Below are 21,690 nucleotides of genomic sequence, written 5' to 3' on the forward strand. Positions count from 1 at the left end.
AATTAAAAACAGTATCAAGATAGGGAAGTAGGGTGGATAGACAATGGGAATTAAAAAAGAGGGAGTGGGTCAGCAGGCACAGCAGTAGGGTGGGATTTAGAGATAAAGAATGAAACATCAGAATAAGAGAGGGGAGAAAATGAGGACATAAGAGATGAGGGGAGGATCCATACAAGATGATGTAGTGCATTTAAAAAAAATGTAACCTTTGATTCCAAGAAGAAGTCTAAGCGAAATGCATTCTGTGAACACACATGAACATTTGACCTCAAGTTTAAAGAGGCCCATTTCTGAGCATAATGTGTGTTTGCTAGAGCCATAGAAAGACAGTTTGTTTATGTGTTCAGACAAAGCTTGTTTTGCATTCTTTTAGCAGCCAAGAGCAAGGTCTGTTAACTTCTCATGAGAAACCAGAGATTATTTACAAATTTAGTGGAGTCTGGTAGTTGCAACGGCCTCACAGCTGTGGGGTTCTACTGACAGTAAACATCTATGGAAAACTGCTGGATTACATTTGATGTGATATGATAAGGCATTTATAACGTGCCTGTGCACAAGTGTTTCTAGGCGTGACAAGACAAGGGAGGAAACAGACGGAGGACAAAACAATTTACCAGGCCTTGTGTCATTCAGATCGCGCAAGTGCAGGGATTTGGAGGGAAAGACATGCTTCTGTTAGCCTGTTCCTGTTAGCAAAGGATTCTCTCTCCTACCCTGGTGATTCCCAGCGAAGGCTTGTCAGAGATGATGAATGTTAGTGAAACGCTAATGGTGATGTATTTCTGTTTCATTTCTACCTGTCTTTTATTGTGATAATCTTGAATTCTGCTGCACTGAATGCAAGAAAGGCAGAAATGGCTAAAAAAAGCGACGAATAATGTGGGGTCGAAATCGCTAACTTGTCATTTACCATCATGCTCATGCAAGCCATCCAACTCCTGGATTACAGACATACATGAGTTCTGTAAAGTAAAAACAAACCTGGCGAATCCTTTAGCCGAGCAGAGCCAATATAACACATAGTCGGCTGAGAGGCTCCCTGTTTCTGACAGTTCTGATAATGTACTAATTGAATTTGCAGACTCAGTTACTACAAATGCAGCACTGGGATTTCAGTCAAATGGTTGTACCACGCTCTTAATCCCAGCGCTAGTCTCCTCTACCAATCTTGCTAATCATCTTCAAAACGAGATTGCCCTAATTCAGAAGCTGTTTTACAACCTTATATGTCTTGTCCCGACTCCATGCTCGGGCGGGGAATTACCGTTCCAATTGCCAGTACCACATATTCATGAAATGAAACAAGCCGCAATGAGGTAAATAATCAAGGCGGGCCGATCATCACTGTGGCGCAGGTTCACAATCAAAACACCAATGGTGCACATGACTGTCATATTGCCAGAATCGATTCCATGCAGGCTCCCAAAATGATAGACCAGCATAACATTCTACAATCCATTAGAAAACAATGCCAACTGACACCAATCAAAGGGGCCGGAATGTGAGCGGAATGTTTGGTGTGTGCAAATGTAACTGAACTTGAGGCTTTAGTTTGTGCACCCATACCTGATGACAGAAACGTAGCCTGTCTCCCTGAACTAGCTCTTTCCCCCGTAGCAATTAGTGATGACATTCCTACTCACCCCCCCCCCAAGCTACAATTCAGCTTTCTGCCTTATCCCAGTCACCTATCATGTTTTCCATTTCATCCTCATCTTCACCTTTTTCTATTTCCTTTGCAAATCTTACACTTTGTTGATTATCTTTTCTTAAACAATCAGCCCCTCCACTCTTGGAAGTCACCCTGGGGGCGATGAACACAGCATTGATCTCGTTGAGCAAATTATATGAAACCTTGCAGGAGGAAATACTCAAGAATAATGATTTGCTGATGACGCTTTTGAACGCTCAGATAGAAAATGGTGCCACACGTATATTTAGCTCTTCATGAAAAAGACCTTAAAGAAACAAACAGAAACAAACAATACACACAAGAGAGTGTGCTTCTAATAGAGCCTCAGGGCCCAATGCTGTGCCCCTTGACTACCCCAGCTTTGTTTCAGGAGGATAGCTCAGGGGCAGCGTGCTCGCCTTGGAAGCAAGGCGACACGGAGCAACACAGGTCCGATCACCGGGTCTGCGCTTAGAAACCTCTGGGTATTAAGCGTGTTATAAATAACCTATCATCATATGCATAACACCTCACATGACGGTGCTCTGATTATAGTTGAAGCTAATAGTGCAGAACAGTCGAGATCTTCTCCTCACAATGGTATTAGAAATCTAACCAAACCGCTACAAAAAAAAGTATCACATTACAAGAATCTGTGCAAGATATAGATTTAAAGATAACCAACTTCTCTAGCCTGCTGTATCTCATCTTTACAAGTACTAAGGCTGCTAGACAGCCTGCACTATTTACAAAAAAGTCTAAAAATCAAAAGACCCCGCCTACCCGGCTAAATCCTCTCAAGGAGATCACGCAACTTCATTCAATCCCTGTCAATGCCAAATAAGCAGATTCATAAAACATCTAAATTAATTTCTAAAAAATTTGCAAAAATGGCAAAGGTGCGGAAAGCAATGGTGGAGGATAATTCATCCAAGTCCTTTAAATCCACTATAATGCCTGTGATGAATTATGAACCACTCAACGCTCTAGTATCTGAAGTTTAGCAAATGAATAATGACAATATTTCATTGGAAGACATGCCTATTTCACAACTAGTCTTAGCATCAAAAACAAAACTAGAAAAATGTGCAAATAGTCAAATAATTCGTCCTCCTCTCATGCACGAATTTAATTTCCTCACTATCGAACAACAGAGAAATGAGCTTGTGAACGCTGCAACTGCCCATCCAGCTTCCTCATGTCCCACTACCACATCTATGCAATTGGGTCTGACAGCAAGACCACTGAAAGGTGACTACTTGAGGTTTTTTGTTTCCTGATTAGCTAGTATGATCTTGGGACGTTATTTGACACCCTGCTGGGACTCTTTAGGGATTAGAGATGACTGTGGACATTCTTTGACTACTCTGACATTAGATATTTTGAAATAGAGTATATATTGGGACAGATTAGATTTTTGTTTTTTACTGTCATTAGAATTTTTCTTTTAGTTCTTCTTTTTGGAGTCACATCATTGTTGGAACCACGGTTCACCAGCCATTGAGTAAAAATACACAGGGAATGAGCCTTTTTTTTTTAAATATTAGTCACTTTGTATAAATTGTAATTAACTGTGGTTGTTACTATGTCTAAAGTTGTCTTGATCTTTCAACAGATGTAAAGGTGATGATTAACTGTATTTATATATGTAATTGCAGATTTGTATTGCTCCTGAAGAAGGGGAGTTTCCACGAAACGCGTAGAGCTGGAAATCACAACGCAGCAAAAGAACATAATTTTTGTTTCTGTTTTCTTTTTGCTTTTTATGATGGCCATATGTGAAATTAATTAATGTTTGTATAAATCCAATTGCTAATTTTAAAGTACATTTACTTTCACTTTTTTCTGATCATTCAGAATTATATATTTTTGAAAATACAAGTACTGTATTGACTGATTTATTTCAGCTTGAATGGTGTGCAGGGGACGGGAGTGTCATTAAATTTAGACACTTTTCTTAGTTTATGTTGGGTGGAAGTTCCATATAAGGTGTTGTTGTGAAGGCCCGGCCAGAATAGCTGGAGCCTTCCCAGTGACTGTATGTTGTGGGTACCTCCTGTGTGTGGGACCTGGGTGAATGAAGTGTGTGACCAATATGCACCTCTTGTTGTGGCTGTCTGGTTTCTGGTATGAGAGACAAAGACTGAGACAGCCCTGCCCGAAACTGGCCTGAATGCAGTGTGTAGTGTTGAATGGCTGGACACTTGTCCCAATACACATTCCTTGTTGTGAGTATCTGAGAGGGAGGAGGATGCCCTGAATGCATTGTGTGCCTGAATGGCTGACTGACTGCATGAGTGCCCTTCTGTATGATTGGCTGCTGAGAGTGACCCAGCAGTGTGGATGAGAGACAAGAAAGTATATCTTGGGACCTCTCACCACTGGAAATTGTTCAGAAGCGTTCAGAAGCTGTGTCTACACTTTAAGAGTAACTGGAACTGCTGATCGTCGATGCCCAGCTGGAAGACGAAGACTTGCTGTTGCATTTGCTTCGACCTGATCTGAAAGCTGCCGAATCGGATGAAGACTGATCCGAGAGAGGACCTGGTAAGGCGCCCTCTTCCCGTGCTCCGAGGGACCATCGAGCACTGCTAACCTTCGCCGAAGCTCCCTGGATATCAGACCCTCGAAAGGCTGTCGACCCGAGACGGGACCGCTGAGGAGAACGAAGCAAAGCACCTGGACTTCGCCGCTGTCGAAGTCTATTGCCGTCGACCAGGGTTCGCAGGTTTGTGTAACCGCTGGAGGCCCGTCGAAGTTGTGTTGCCCAGCCGTGGGGACCACTTGACGCCGTGCCGCCGACGACCACAGCCGCCCGCTCCTTTGCCTAAGAACATTTGAATCCAAGGACTCCCTTGTCCGCAACATCGACCGCTTTGTCCCGCCGGAGAAAGTTGAGGACGACCAACGCCCCAAGGAGAATCCACCGGTGGGTTTCCCGCCACCTGAAGGCCACAAAGACTTTGACGACTTGACGCCCTTGTTAGGCCACAGTTCTTCTGAAACTCTTTGCGGTCCTGAACAATCCATCGCTGAGGTGCCCCGCACACCTCATCCTTGCAGGACGTCGCTGACGAGCACCGCCTGGATCGACATCGGGGTCTCGGCACCCTTGAACTTCTCATCGCCGCCGTCGATGACAAGTTCACCATCTTTGACGCCTCTCGACTATCCGTGGTTCCTGCTTTAAAGGGAGTCACTCAAGAAGGATCCTTCGACGCGTCTTCGAAGAACTCTACTCCACCAGTTACATTGGGGAGGTAAAACCTTAATAGGAGGACATAAGACTAGTGAACAATATATGGATTGGGCTTGTGCTATATATCTTTATTTTAGAGGTTGCCCAGGTGGGGGGATCTCCACACAGAACTGTGCCTAGTGGTAGGGGCCAGAAATCAGAAATCTACCTATTGTTTCAACCATCTTACGTTCCTTCCTATCTCTATTGCTGGTTTCCTCGTTATTGATCTGTGTGACATTTTAACCGTACAGTTGATGCACTTTAATGAGATTTGATAACATTGGTGGTACCACTTTAGAATTGTATATATTTATCATTGTTGATTTCCGAGTACAAAGTGCGTTATTGTGATCATGTACATACCTTTGAATATTAATTATATAAAGACTGTGTTTTCAGTAATACAGTGTGTGGACATTCCTTTTTGGGGTTTCGGGGACTAAACTGTACTTAAGAACCAGCCTGCATCACCTCCCGAGAAGCTAGGCCTTGATTGCTCGTCCATTGCTACCTTATTGAGAATCTTGGCTGGGGTCCTCTGTGCCTCTCCTCTACCATATAGAGAGAGGAAGTACAGGCACACCCCACCAATATCTTCACAAAATGCTAGAATTGATTATGCATGATATACAATTTCATATACTATAATAGCTGGCAACCTAAATATACATTGTTTTGATGGCGCTTTGCCTATTATAAACGAGTATAATCAAATGTGGCTTGAAATCATGCAAGAGAGCAAATGTTATATGCTCAATGGGTCTCTCATAGTGATATCCCACAAAAACCAACATGGAACCTTGGAAACCAATCTGCCATCATTGGCTACATATTTGTACATCGAAGCATGTTAAACATCATAACAGATTTTCAGGTACTCGCACAAACACATAGCGATCAAGATCTCCTGGCCATGAAATGGCACTATACTAGGGCTCCACATGACTCGGACTATTATGCACCCAGTCTTAATATTTCAAGTGGGCGCAATAAATTTCGATGGTCAGCACCTCTAGTGACAGACTTAGAACAATGCTTTTGTGATGCCCTGTGTTATTTGAATAAAAAACTAATAAAAATTGAAGGTCTTTATGTAGTAGCCATGAGCCTGTTTGAATCGCAACCATTGCTGAATTAAAGACAGATTTTTCGAGACAACTAATTCTTTGATCAAGAAATAAACAATCAAAAACAGAACCGCGTAAAGAGCTAAGACTCCTGTTTCATTTGCCTATGACCGCTAGGCCCATTGCCTCTAGGACATTGAAAACCAAATTTAAGAATTGGCTCAAATCCCAACTGACAGTCATTTATCAGAGGCAATCTGAACAGATGCTTATGACAATAGCATCTAAAAACAGTGCTCAAATTTGGAAATTGCTAAATGCCTCATACCAAGTCGGACAAATCACTTATCAGATTAACTCTGTTCCCGAGGAATGTGGGTACAACATTACCAAGAGCTAAACGCATGTTGTAATCAGGAGCTAGCTGAGAATGCATGTGTTTGGACCACTAATGATAATTTGCACTTTGATAAAGATGATATATTGCAGCAAATAAATAAAACAGAACATCTCTCGTACCCCTGGTCCTGATGACCTTACTAATCAAATTCTTAAAAACCATCCAGATAAATGGGCTCTGGTATATACACCATCTTCTCCAGGGTCATTACTCAAAGACAACTTCCTCCAACCTGGAAGAGATCCATTATTGTCCATATTTAAGAAAGGTGCTCATGAGTGCCCTAGCAACTATTGGACTATTGCCCTATTAGATATCCCATGTTGCTGAGAGACTTTACTGTTTGGGTCAAGGAAAGCAATCTTTTTAATGTATACCAAACAGGATTTACTGTTTGGGAGGTTTAGGGACTTCTGTCAATATGTTGATACTATGGATTCTCAACAGTCATGGTTTACACACTAAGTAGGTAGTTTGACAAACTCCAAAGAGTAAACTGCTGTCCTCATATACGAGCCCTGGTTTCACAACTCCATACGGACACAACAGTACAAATTCGATTGTCACCCAATGGTATCTTATCTAAGTCTAAACCCACCTACAGAGGGTTAAAACAAGGATGCATTTTAGCACCATCCTTGTTCAACTTCTATATAGCAGACAATGGTCAACATCTAAAGGCAGTCATTTCGGATCCCCCAAAATTGGGCACCATGTATTACCGTGGCTACTCTATGCGGACGATTTAGTCTTGCTTTCAAAAATGCCTAAAGCCTTGCAAAATATCCTTTCGGCTCTTGAAAACTATGCTAATGATAACGCCTTGATTATAAATGTGGAAAAAACAAAAATATTAATCTGCGGTCTAAACAGCAGATCAATGTAATTGGTGCCTTTATGGGAGTAAAGCAGAAGTAATTGATGAGTACTGCTACCTTGGCCTTAGCACAAATAACCATCCTACTGACCTCCCTTACAAGGCATGCAATACAAACTCTTTAAGGAAAATAATTTTGAAACCAAGAGTATGAATAGTCCTGAACCATGTCTTGTACGATTTCCCTGCTAAAAAAAAAACGAACAATGTTTTTGCATTTTAGGCTAAATATCTGGCTGACTCGTGAAATTACAGGAAGGACAAAGTCACCACATATCTCAAGAACATGTAAATTCTGTAAAAATCCAAACGAAAATGAGACACTCAGACATCTAGTGGTTCTTTGTCCAGCCTTATCAGCAGACCATAAAAAATATCTAGAGCGACTATCAGGATTTTCAATATACCTCCTGCAATATGCTATGAGAAAGTATATTCTCTGTGAAATGCAATGCTGTGATGTTTGCTGCAATGAATGTTCTAAATTCACTTAGACTTGGAAACTAATAGTTGACCACTAATATCCAAGTGATAGGAATCTTAACATTCCTGCAAATAACTGTCCAGAACATGTTAATTTTATGCTTTTATTTTGTATGATCTTAATATTTATGAAATCTCTAAATGCAAATGCTGATGACATTATGATGATTTTTCATGCACATGTTAATTGTTCCTGGTGAACTGCAAATTGAAGAGGAGCAGCTGCATGCTTCTGCAGGAAACCCTGCCCCCCTACCTCCCATATATTGGAGACCTGAGATTGTGCCGTGTTTGACACCAGCAGTTGGGCCAATACCGCAACGTGTGTTCGAAAGAAGATACCCATTGAGACAACCCTATTGAATGTGTCACCGAGGTGAGGATAGCCTAAGGGCGGTACTCTGTGAAGGAATATGAGAAAGAGCAAAGAAAAGAAGCCAGTGCCATCACAAGAGTATGAACGTCGTCTCGAGACACTGGCTGAAGATGACTAATGACGAATCAAGTGAACTTTTAAATACAAAAAAGATTACATGCGCACGAAGTGCTGCAGAGAATCAACCATTCAATGATTGTACAGACGCTGAAACGCAAGTAGACTAAGTTATCATTGAAGCTGGCTATACGTAGTGAATAGAATGCAGGCGAAGCCGCCATTATATAGAAGCTGGACATCGGTATCAAGAATTTAGTAAGCCAACCCCATGTAAAGGGGAGAGAAAACTATGTTGTAGCACGAGTAAGCTGAATCGTAGAGTTGCATTGCAAGGCTGTCTGATCTGGAGTCAAGACTGAAGCAGCCAATGTCAGCTATCTATTCTGGAAAGGAGCGAACGTACGAAGAATGAATCATCCTTTGTGAAGGTGCAAAGAAAGAACATCAACAGTGCCACATTTAATTCATTTAAGACATTTAGATCTTCAAAATGGACCAAATCGTGGTCTCCTGTCACGTGAGCCAAGGATGAAAATAGAATTTGAACTTGGAGTCATAGAAGATGATATAGAGTGCCCTCACTTCTGTGTATTCTTAGAGACAAGGATACTTTGCAAAGCCAAGTTCGAAGCCAAAGACTGAGTCATGCCCCATATCCTTGCACCTGGGTCTGGGCTTACGTGCTGCTAAGTGAACCGAAAGTACCAGACAAAGTACAAGCGTGCCAACCAATTGTAGTGGTCCATGAAAACCAATGAGAAACGGTCTATCAAATATTTCTGAAGATGACATGTTTTAGAGGTAGGCATATGTTGTCCACTTGACAGTGGGCAGCCAATTACAATCCTAGTTCCTATAGATAATATACTTAGATGTTCCCCTTAATCCAATCCCGATCCGTAGTAGTTTTGTCATTATTTGCCATGTAGTATGATGTCACCTCTGACGTATTTTTAGTATAAAGTCTATATTGCGTGAAAAGATCGCCTGGGAAAATCGAGTGTACGTCTGTGATGTTCGTTGTAACTCCCTGTTTTAGATAATTGTCAATAAAACAGTACTTTGCGATCTTCCTGAATTGGTTCAGTTATTTGGATTCAGAGTTATTCTGTGAGATCCCATCCATTGCATGCACATTCCTAAAGGGCCCTAAGCTCACGTAGTAGCGGTGCAGATGGTTCAAAAGATCCAAACCAGGTCATCTCCAGATTTTCGGACGATGGGCATCCTCTGCCATTAGCTGGAAGATTGCAGAATTTCCTGTGGAGAGTGGCCAAATAGAAATAAACTTGCAACAAGAACCGAGACGGTGGGCAGGTGCCCCTTGGAAGAAATCCCTGCCCAGTTTCCACGGGCGCTCTGCGGATGGAAGGCAAAGTGGTTGGATTGGAGGAGGAGTCGATACTGAAGGCTGCGAGTCAATTAACAAATGGTGGGTAGACAAAGGGAAATGGCATATAAAAGGAGGGGATTGTAATAATTTTGAGTAACAGGCAATAACTATAGAGATAAGAGAGACCGCCTAAAGATTCCTAATTCAAGGGAATTAGAAGGAGACAGTTCAAACTCCAGTGGGAGTAGGGTGAAATATAAAACGCATAGTCAGGACTGTGTACGGTAATGTCTCAAACCCTGTACAGGTAAAAAACATAAAGGCGAGGGAAGAAGTGATCACAGTGTTTTATAATGTGTACATTTTATTTATTTATTTAAATTTATATAACGCACAGCTAAGGCATCATGGCGCTTGTTACAGAATACTTGTTTGGTACAGGCTTACATCAGCTATGCAACATTAAATAGAATATAGACAGTGGTACACGTTTCTTGGTTACAGTGGAACAGTGCAGCAAGACTAAAAACATGTTGCAGGTTGTAGAGAAATGTCAGTTAGTTGAACAGTTTGGTTTTCAGCATTTTGCGGAAGACTGTATAGGATTTTTCATTTCTGAGTGCAGTGGGGGGGGGCATTTCAGTTTTTGGGAGCCAATGTTGAAAGCTGGAGCCTCTTGCTTTGACTCTTTTGAAGGAGGGGACGTAAATCTGGTTGGTGAGTTAGGATCTTGTAGGTCTGGATGATGAGCTGAGGGTGATCCTTTCAGATAGATATGGGGGACAGTTAAGTGAAAGGCATTTGTGTGTAATGGCCAAGGTTTTGAAGAGAATACGTTTTTTAACCAGCAGCCAGTGTGCGTCTTTCCTTGCCTAGGCGATGTGTTCCCTTTTTGGAATTCTCAAGGCTGCTCTGAGGGCATTGTTTTGTGTTACTTGTAGCTTGTTAATGTTTGCAGAGGTACCAAGGAAAATGGCATTGCAGCAATCAAGTTTAGTGCCGACTGTGGCTCTGGCAATTGATAGACAGTTTTTTGTTGATAGGAATGGTTTTACCGTGTTGATGACTTTTGTGGTGAATGCCACTGAGGAGGCTATGGCACCGACCTGGCATGTCATAGACAGTGAGGAGTCCAGATGCACTCCTAATGTTTTTACTGCTGATGAGACAGTGATAGTGGTATTGTCGATGTTGAAGGTGCTGTATTGTGAAGAGAGTGTGTTGAGTGTTTCCTTGGTACCAACCACAAGGATCTCTGTTTTATCTCCATTGAGACATTGGCTGTTGGCTGCCATTCAGCTTTGAATAGCTGTGTAGATATTGGTTAGGGCTGCAGAGTCTTGTTCGTAGATGCCCGTTAGGGGAGTAAGACTTGCGTGTCCTCAGCATAGTTTGTGTACGCTATGTCACGACGATCAAGGTCATTGAAGAGAGGAAGGGTGAAGATGTTGTAAAGGGTGGGAGCAGTACCGGATCCTTGAGGGACTCTGCAGCAGTGGTCGAAGTGAGCGGGAGCGGTCGGGAGCAGTGCTCCTCTACTTTTTTAAATTACCTTTTACAGCACCCATACTTTTATTTTAAAAAGAAACCGTTACGGAATGGTTTCGTTTTACAATAAAAGTGAAGCAAGAAGTTAAAACTTGCACTTTCAGTGCACTGCACTGAACGTTCCTTTAAACAGCAGGTTTAATTGTTTGGGGGGGGTGCATTATGTGTGGGAGGGGACGTGGCGATGGGGTTTGTGGGAAGCGGGGGCAGGCCAGCAGGGAATATTGCTCCACTACTTCTTTTCGTACACTTCGACCACTGCTCCGCAGTGTATGGTGGTGGGAGGAGCACATGCGGAAACGGAGAAGACTTTCATGCGTCTTCCATTGAGGAAGGATGCAATCCATGTTATGGCTTGTGGAGAGAAATGGGCAGCGTTTTTTAGTTGTTTGCCGAGAATATCATGGTTGACGAGATCAAAGGCAGCTGACAGATCTAGCAAGAGGAGAAGAGCTGGTTTGCCTTTGTCCATAATGTCGCCAAGTTGTATTTTTAGATCGAGTAGAGCAGATTCTGTCCCATGGCCTGGGCGGAATCCAGATTGCCTTTTCCCTAGAATTTTGTTTTCTTCCAGAAATGGCTGTATTTGGATGTAGGCACAAGATGTTGAGCAAAAATTGTATGGTGGTGATAGGGCTGTAGTTGTTAGCTATCTCAGGGTCTAGTGAGGGTTCCTTCAAAAGAGGGCGAACCTGTGCTTCTTTTAGGCTGTCAGGGACTGTATTGGAGTTGAAGGAGGCATTGATGAAGGTTTTTAGAAAAGGGGCTAGGGTTACAGCACAGTCTTTAACTAGTTTAGCTGGGCAGGCATCTCCTTTACAGTTAGATGGCCTGATTTTGTTGACTATGTCTATTACTTCGCACTCAGTAACTTCCCTGAAAGAGAATAGTTTTATTTTGTCTCTGGTGATCTTGCTGTCGGAGTGGGAAGATAGCTCAGTGTGTTCCGAGAGGTTTTTGTGATGCTCAAGGATCTTCTTTTGCAAGAGCTCAATTTTGTTTATTAAGGCAGTTAGTACGCTAGTACACCAAGCTTTTTCTTTAACGATCTCTTGAGATTTAGTGGCTGGGGTGTATAGTTCTTTAAAAATGGCAAAGAGCTCTTTAGATTCAGCGGTTGCATTGGTAATTCTATTGTTGTAGGAGGAGGATTTGGCTGTAATTATTTGTATTTTATTTATTTGTATAGCGCACTAGGCCCGAGGGCAACCAGGCGCATATCTTAAAAACAGTAAGTACAAGAATGGCATGTAAACAGGTACAGTCAGAAAATTACATTAGCAACGGCAGTAAAGTAAAGCACAAACAGTGCAGGTTGACTGGCAGAGTGGCAAGAGCCACTTTCTTATATTGAGAGGCAATGGATTTGTAAGCGGACAGTGTAGTTTCCTATGGGGAACCTAGCCATTGCTAAATGTCTGACTAGTCTAAATGTTGTCTGTTGATTAAAATATGGAAGAGAGATAGAGATTGCGAAAGAGTTGAGAAGGTAATAGTGATTAAAGATAGTGTAGCAAGAACGATTGATGCTAATCAAAAGAATAGATAAGCCATTGAAAGAGGATTGGGCAGCGATTGATGGTGCTTGCTCATATTTGTTGTTTTAAAAAACATTGAAAAGCTGTGATTAAAGCCAAGGTAAAAGGTTTATTTAACAGTCTGGTAAGTATTGACAGTCAAGTGAGACTTGTCATTACGGGGGATACTCCTGTCATGTACCTATGCAAGACACTGCAAAACATATGCCCAAGCTCAAACAAGACAGTGCAGAATGGGTAATGGGCACAGTGGATAAAATGTTCATGCCATGGCCACAAGGGGGATCATTGTCAAAAGCGGCATTGCAACACATGACAACATACATGCACGTGGTGTACACAGGGAAGAAATTAGAGAAAAGATTAGTGATTTCAGAGCTCTGGAAGATGTATCAAGAGGAAAGCGAAGACCCTCCACCTGAGGAGTGGATGCTTAATCAGAATAAGGGGGAAGACGTTGAGCCCTCAGCTCCTCTTACCTTTCCTGAAGTGGAAAGTTTTGTTATGGAACAGATAGGAGTCTATCCTTTAAAGGGACTGAGATCAGCAATGGGGTACAGTAATCCGATATATGAACCACCCGCTTACAGTAGTGACAATGATCCGGAAGAGAATAAAAGAAAGGAAGATATTTTTAAACTCATACAAGACAAGGAAGAATGAAGTGAGCGGTCAAATTTATCGACAGAAATAGACAGGGAGATTAGTTTAGTTTAGTTTACTTATTTCTATAGCGCACTTAACCCTCAGGTATCTAGGCGCTTTAGCTTGGTTACGGAGTTACAGATACATATCAATTCACAAGTCATTGAGTTACAGCATACATACAAGAAATGTACAAAGAAAAAGAAAAATTCAACCAGTACAGATACAAGACATCTCACGGTGTAGTAAGAGTCCATACAAAAAATGTACAGAATATACAGTTTCTGCAAGAAGTCTAGCAGCAGGTTTGAATTATAATGCAATTCTGGGGATCAGATGCAAGTAACGGTACATTGCGGCCAGTCATACAGTTTTAGAACTACAATTACAGGTAAGAGAGCCATGTTTTTACCCTAGATCTAAAGGTCCAAAAAGATGGTTCGGCTCTAATGGCAATGGGGAGGCAGTTCCAACATTTGGCTGCTAGCACTGGGAAGCTTGAGCCCCCTGCTGTTTTTAGATTATACTTGGGTATATTGAGGCAGTGTAGGTAGGATGATCTAATGAGTCTTGAGAATTTGTCAGTTAAGTATTGGGGGGCTGTGTTGGCCAAACATTTATGAGTAATGACAAGTGAAAGTAATTTGATTCTATCCCCTACTGGTAGCCAGAGTGAGTCTCGTCTGAAGCACGATATGTGATTGGAGCATGGTATGTTCAGGGCACAGTGAAGGGCGTTGTTCTCGAGAACTTGTAATCTATTCAAGTTGTGCTCAGTAGAGCTTAGAGATAGGGTATTACAGTAATCCAGTTTGGACAAGATCAGAGCCCTTGATAGTTTGAGGCAGCTGTTAGTGGATAAGAAAGGTTTGCAGGTGTTAATACATTTGTTAGTATATGCTGTTGAAGAAGCTGTGGAAGTCACTTATTTTTGAGAGAGAGGGTGGAGTCTAAATAGACGCCATGGGTTTCACCTCATCGGCAAATTTGATGATATTGCTGTTGATGTTAAAATAGTTGTACCTAGGGTCGAGTTTATTTGGCCGGGCTTGATTGCCGACAATCAGAAGTTCCGTTTTGACGTAATTAAGAGATGGAAAGGAGAAAAAGATAAAGTTGACAAGGTAGTTCTCGTACAAAACGAATGGATGGGAGGACAGATATTACTCAAGATAGATCGGATAAGTATTGAGGAAGTTAGGCAAAGAGAAGACAAGGATGAATAAGAAAGAAAGGATGAGGACCGAGCGAAGAGATTAAAAGAGGATGTGCAGAAAAGGAAAAGCAGAGAGTGACAAGAGCAGATAAAGTATGACAATAGACAAAGATCGATTGAAGAAAGGGATAGAAATGAAAGAAAGAGAGAGGAGGAAGAAGCACAAAGACTAAGGGACAAAAGGTTAGAGAGATGAAGGGAAGAAGAGGAAAGAAGGGAAGGAGTAAGGAGAGGAGAAGAACGATAGCAAGAGGAAGAAAGAATTAGAAGGGATGCAAGAAAGCAAAGGGAATTAGATGAAGAAATAGAACAAAAAAGGAGACAGCAAGGTTTCGATGCCATTCTCATCCGAAAATAACAAATGAGGCTGTGCCCAGAAATACGATGGGACAGAGTGAAAGAGATTCTTCCAATAAAGGAAGCAATGCCAGCAGTATCTAGAGTAGCCCTAGAAGAAGAACGATTCAACGCGGAAAGCATTGGAGAAAGAATCAGTAAGGTCTATCAACAGTTAAGACGAGATAATGAGTATGGAGCTCGAGGGAGCGATGATCGGTCCCCAATATCGCAATCTTGAAGTGAGGAAGGAACCTTCTTTAGTGATGAACGTCGAGCATTGTCTTTAAGAAGGTGTGTCAGACGAGGATAGAGAGTTTGGTCTTGGCGCAGAAAGAGGAAGAGCGTGCATCCATGAAGGAAGCCAGCAAATGGATAAAGAAGTGAGATGGTAATTTCTGGAACAGCCTAAAGATAGAACGCCAGATCCCATAGCATATCCTGAGCCTCCAGAGGATGATCATATAGTGCGAAGGGAGAGTCTCCACCATATGTAAGCAGGTAAATGTCATTACTGACAAGAAGACAGACAGGGACAATTATCCCTGCCATGGATACACAAATAGTGGGATTGGACTATGGGACAGGGTTTACACAGTTTTCTTTGTTAGCAAAAGGGGAAGCAAAACCACAATACATTCCATGACCACAGATGGACAAAGATAATTTATAATGCAAGCTCCCTGGTTTGACTTCGGGGCTGGGAAATGGATATACGAATTAGAGGAAATGACAGGAGGAAATATGCTGGCCATAGGAGACGTAAAAGGTCTCCTGGCAGCCATTCTTGGAGACAGGGCTGATGATATATGGAGAAGAGCGGGATATTAAAGTGTGACTGCACAAAACACTGCGCATGATGGAGCGCCATTCAATAAGTTTGGAGGGCTCTAAGGCTACTGTATTCTGACACATCAGATATGGGTGCAATTATGACATACAGCTGTGGGAAAAAACAGGAGCACTATTTTACCATATTTTATGTCAGGGTTGCCTGAGCCAGTACAGAGGCAGATAAAAAAACAAGTAGGGATGGAAGCGAAGCAATAAACTGAGATACAGTTGATGATAGTGCACCATTTTGGTTATTACAAGATAAAAACATGAAGCAAGATGAGAATAGGAATATCGAGGAAGCCAAGTTAGTTCAGAAAAAAGTGTCAAAATTTGCCATAGAAGGGGCATTACTGACAAGCGGAGAAGGATTGGAAATACAGGAAACAATTGGTACATCGCAGGCAAATAATTTACTCCTGATAGACCAAGGTCGGTATGGGTTTATGCCACGAGTCAGATGTATGGGTTATAGAGGAAGAGGAGGCAGATTTCAGAATAACCGTGGGTTTCAAAATACACAGAATGAAAACCAGAGCACTCAGGAAGAATATAACCAAGGGGGGATTAACAGGAGGGGTCCTCCAGTATGTTGGAATTGTGGAATGACCGGACATATTGCACGTGTATGTAGGAGCCAAGGGAATGTACAAAATGGCCAATTTTCTAGAGGGGGACAGCTTATCCTCTGCCATAAAGCACACAGACCGGAGAGGGCTTTGTACAAGCTCACACATCGTATCAGGCACAAGAACCACAAGCACAACAGATGCAACAGCAGGGACAAGTACAAATGACTATGCCACAAGGGCAATCGCAACAAGCCCCTATGCAGACACAGCAGTATGCGAATACAGGACAAGTATTGACATCAAGAATAGGAGGTGTCATTATGGTAGGAGGAAACCCTTTCACATGGACGGGGATGAGCTTGTATCGACAATAGGACAGCTCACAGGGTGACTTTATGTGTTCAGTACTATCTGTGACACCAAACCCCCAAGAGGAACCAAGGGTCGATGTGACGATAGGAGGCAAATCCTTTTATTTTCTTTTAGACACAGCAGCAACTAGTTTGTGTATACGTGAGAGAAAGTATCCAATGTGAAGCCATGAATGCTCAAGGGTTCTCTGTAGCTATGAGTTGAGTTCCTTTTGCTGATAAATTACCAGTCTCCATAGGAGATTGTGACATGACCATTCCTCTGTTATATTCACGACAGACACCAATTAACATTTTAGGAAGAGATTTGATGATGAAACTAAATATGACGATTTCATTTACTGATCAAGGAATAGTGTGCTCTACTCCAGGAATACACTATTTTAATGTGGAAGAGTTTATATTGGCGTTCACGGGGTAAGTGGCTCTGCGAGGTATTTCAGAAGATCCAGAGATGTTTCTATATGAGGTAAGCATTTTACTGACATGTCTACCTGGCCTGGTGGGAAAGATCGTGAGGATACCTGACAAGTTTTTGTTTAGACCACAAATACCTATGGATGAGGAGGGTGGACAGACTATTCCTATAGAATTGGAAGCAGCTATAGTACAAAAAGAAATGCCAATGCTCGAAGGAGTAGACGATGAGGTTAGACCATGGAGAACAGTGATAGCTCTTGGGGAAGGGTACAGATCGACTGACATAACTGATGATGATATGTTCGGAGAAGAACAAAGCGATGATGAAGTAGTGTTCTTCATGAGCATTACATACTGGATAAGGATAGAGAAAAGGGAAGCCCCACAGCGAATGGCGATAATGCGACAATGACCGGCATTTTTTCAGGTCCTTATGATGTAGGTCTATTACAGGGGATAGGAGAGGTTAAAATAAAGGTTAAGCCAGGAGCAATTTTATACTGACGATAATAGTACCGCATGTCTCGAGAAGCTGATGAAGGTATATTTCAGACTATTTCAGCACTGATGAATCATGGGATTCTGGTGCCATCAGAGTCATTGTGTAATACCGTGCTTTATCCGATTAAAAAATCTAAAGGAGGATCATGCAGATTTATGCAGGATTTGAGACCGCTTAACGAGATTGTAGATGCTGAGATTCCTTTAGTTCCTAATCCGGCGACAATATTACGTAGTATCCCAGTAGAAGCTTGATACTTAACGGTGATAGATTTGAAAAATGCATTTTTCTCGATCCCATTGCATAAGGACTCCCAAGACTTGGTTTCATTTACATTTTGCCAAAAAAGACTAAAACATACTAGGCTGCCTCAAGGGTACTGTGAGTCCCCATCGATCTTTAACAGAGTCTAACAGATGGATCTAGGCAATATCGATCTCAAAAGTGCAGTTATACAGTACGTAGATGACCTATTGATTTGCAGTAAAACAGAGCATGAGTGCAGACAGGACTCTATCCAACTAATGACTATTTTAGAAGACAAAAGGATATAAGGTGGATAAGGAGAAGTTACAGTATTGCCAAGAAGACGTGTTATAAATAGGTCAGTTGATTTCGCAGGAGAGGAAGAAAGTGACACCTGAGAGAACTGAGGCAATCATGAAAACATCAAAACCATCCACAGTGAGACAGATGCAACCGTTTTTGGGTTTATGCAGTTACGTTAGAGCCTGGGTGTTTGATTATATTATGTACACAAGGTCACTTCTGCAAGTATTGAAGAAAGCACAAGTTGGTAAAACAAAACTAGAATGGACTGAAGAAATGGAAAAGGGATTTGAAGAACTGAAAAAAGCAATTTGTACAGCCCCAGTTTTAGGAATTCCCAATTATGGTGATGTATTGTATCTGTTTTCACACACAGATGGGTCAATAATGACAGCAGTGCTTACACAAAGAAACCCATTGGGGTACAAACCTTTGGCATATTACAATGGGATTTTAGACCCAGTTATGGGAGGACACTTTCCTTGTGAACAGTCTTTGGCAGCTGCTACATTTGCAATTGACAAGTCCACAAGTATTTTCATGGGCTGCTCTATGACTCTTTTCGTGGAACATGCTTTATTTGCCATTCTAGAAAAACCCAAGGGCACATTGACTTCCCAAAGAGCCCCAGTTTATGAGGTAATCATTTTTAACCCAGTGCTTAAAATCACAATATGTGAAATAGTGAATCCAGCCACGTTCATAGCTGAACCCATAGAAGAAGGGGATAATGTGCATAACTATACCAATTATGTTGAACTTTATGATGATATACCTCATCTGAAGGAGAATGCTTTAGCGGGAGGGATGATTCTTATTATTGATGTTTCTTCAAAAATGTATCAGACTAGTAGGGAAAGACATTCTGGCGCCGCAGTAACCAGACACCAATTAAATGGAGAATTTGAAATAGTAGCGAGTGCAAGACTACATCTCACTTTTCAGCGCAAGCAGCAGAATTAGGAGTGGTTATTGTCGCACTTGAGAAACATGAAGGGCAGGAAGTGATGGTGTACAGTGACTCCACCTATTTGATGTCAACTGTACACTCGGTTGGCACGCTGGAAGAGGAGGGGCTACCTCCGCGCAGATGGCTCTTCAGTGCAACATGCATCCTTATTGGAGAGACTCATTAGGGCACTACAACTCCCAGTAGTTGTAGCGGTCGTTAAATGCGCAGCACATACTAAGCGAACAGATTTTATCTCTTGCGGGAACGAAGCCGCAGGCATAGAAGCCAAAACAAAAAGGGTTGCATATTCTCCAGAAATTTTCGAGTTTTGATACTGAGAGTATTAAAACAAATTCAGTTACAACTAGATTAGTACAAGAGGGGTTTAATAAGTTGTCAATAACCCAATTAATAGAGATTCAAGGACGCATGCCACAGGAGGAGCAAGAACTTTGGAAATGAAGGGCGTGTTCTGTATCCCCCACAGAAGCTTTATGGTAACAGGACAGCACTGGAAAGCCAGTGATGCCAGTAAATGTATTAAAAGTCATGCTTGAACAGCTGCATTACCTCGCACATGCTTGCTGCTAGTATTGCAGAAGACTGGTTAATTCCTAATTTATTGGAACACATTGCACTATTAATGGAAAATCGCCTCATGTGTCAAAGGTTTACTGCTGGGCATACACTGAGAACAATTAGAGGAGTAATATCTCGACCGAGTGGTCCGTTCTAGCATTTACATATCGACTATGTCGATATGCTGCAGACATGTAATGGATACAGGTATCTATTAGTGGTGGTGTGTCCCTTTTCCAGGTGGATCGAGGCAGGTCTGTGAACACACTCTGATGGCACTTGCGCAGTGACATTTTTAGTGCACAAAGTATTTTTGAGGTGAGGTGTGTGTGAAGTGCTGAGATCTGCAAATAGCCACATTTTGCCAATGGATTATTCGCACAAATAGGGCTTTTATTAAGTATAAATCACAAGTCTCTTATGCGCATCACCCGCAAGTGAACAGGATATGTGAGAGACTCAACCGCCTCGTCAAAGAAAGGATTGCCAAGATTAAATTGACTTTGAAAAAGGGATGGCTATATTGCGTAGCCCTGGTCTAACATGCCCTTCAGAATTAACCAGGGTCGGACCACCACCTCACCCCGCATAAACGAGTGATAGGGCGTCAAATGAGAACGCCATTTACACCTCTGTCTAGGATTAGGAGTGATGCCCACAGTGTAGCTAAATCTTTAGGTGATGAGATGCATGATTATTTGACATGTATGACTTCTAGTATTTCTTTAATTTCAGATCAAGTCAAGCGCCAGGGGGGCAGGTCTAAAAACATGGAAGAAGATAATTCAGCAACTAATCCAAGTGAAATATTACCACCCCCTATGTTATATGCTGGGGACCTGGTGTTAGAGTTTTACCAGGAAATAGCGTGAGCCACGTTTCCATGGCCCTTTCATTGTTGAGGAAGTGTCTCCTTCTGCAGTTGTACAAGGAAGAAGAACTCGTTTGCACCTTAGTGACATGAACGTTTATAAAGGTAAGACCTTCCATCCCACTATTCCTGATCCAGAAACAAGACAAGAAGAAGAAAGTTCACGTGTGCAGACTCAATTGATGACTAAGAAGAAGGACGATAAAGCAACAAGTGATTAACCCGTACTTTATTTGGACTGGAATTTAACAGACACTCCTTATATATATTTTAGAAGAGAGCGCAAGGACTTGCAGAGAATTCCAGAAATTTAGAAATTAACTTTTAGAAATATATTGAAGCAGAAAATAATGAATCAGAGTTATGCCTAAACATCAGTTCTTGATCAGAAATGTGAAACAAGACTAATACCCAGATTCATTTCATGGAGAGAATCTGTTTTTAAAAGTTTTAAAATACATGGTACCTGCCAATAGCAACATCCATAGGCTTGTGGTCGCTGTTTTTGTGTTCATACTTCAAACTTAAGCTGCTCTTGTCAGAAGAGATGTTAATATTCGCACTTTTTTACAGGATACTAAAAACGGTCCAGTGATAAGAAGACTTCTTATTGCTATAACTGAAGACATTTTACAGTTGCAAATATAAAGAAACTTGATGAGTGTATTAAGAATGATTAATGAAGAAAATGGTATGGTTACAGAGAATGAACGAGTTCAGCAAGCAGTAGGATGGCGCGAGAAATGGTTGCTCAGATTTCTATGCATGATATATATTTGCATGATTGTTCTCGTTGTCTTTCTGTTCCTTATTTTTCACAGTCTCTATCATCTTAGTACTTCTGCCGAAGAAAGAGTTCCTAAGGTTCTCCCCACTATGAAAATGAATAATGTCAAATTCCTTGATCTCTATAAGTATATTGGGAGACATTAAAGAGATGGAGAGGAAGACAGTGAAGGGATAAATACCTATCTAGATAATACAGCTCACCTGGGGAATAAAATGTGTTACCAACACAGGAAAAAGATGGGGGAAAAGCATCTGATGAGGGTTGCTATGTCTGTGCTCTCATCCCCTATGCCATGAATACAGTAAGGACTTTCATTGCAAAGGTGGTTCCAGAGCATGATGCAAAGTGCCTCACCCACCTTGCAACATGTAATTCATGAGGACATTTCCAAGAAAGTTTGGCGACCTTGCGATGCAGATCAAAATGGTTGTTTCCATACCAGGATGACTACATCAAGA

The 21,690-nt window shown here is 41.7% G+C and overlaps 1 protein-coding gene across 1 annotated transcript in view; it reads right to left on the reverse strand.

Moving 5' to 3' along the window:
* LOC138493192 (kyphoscoliosis peptidase-like) overlaps positions 1-21,690 on the reverse strand; it is a 540,186-nt gene that overhangs the window by 383,256 nt on the left and 135,240 nt on the right. The gene's annotated exons all lie outside the window — the stretch shown is intronic.

This window comes from Ambystoma mexicanum, chromosome 10 (genome assembly GCF_040938575.1).
Source record: "Ambystoma mexicanum isolate Mex_15411 chromosome 10, UKY_AmexF1_1, whole genome shotgun sequence".
In the NCBI taxonomy this organism is placed as follows: domain Eukaryota; kingdom Metazoa; phylum Chordata; class Amphibia; order Caudata; family Ambystomatidae; genus Ambystoma; species Ambystoma mexicanum.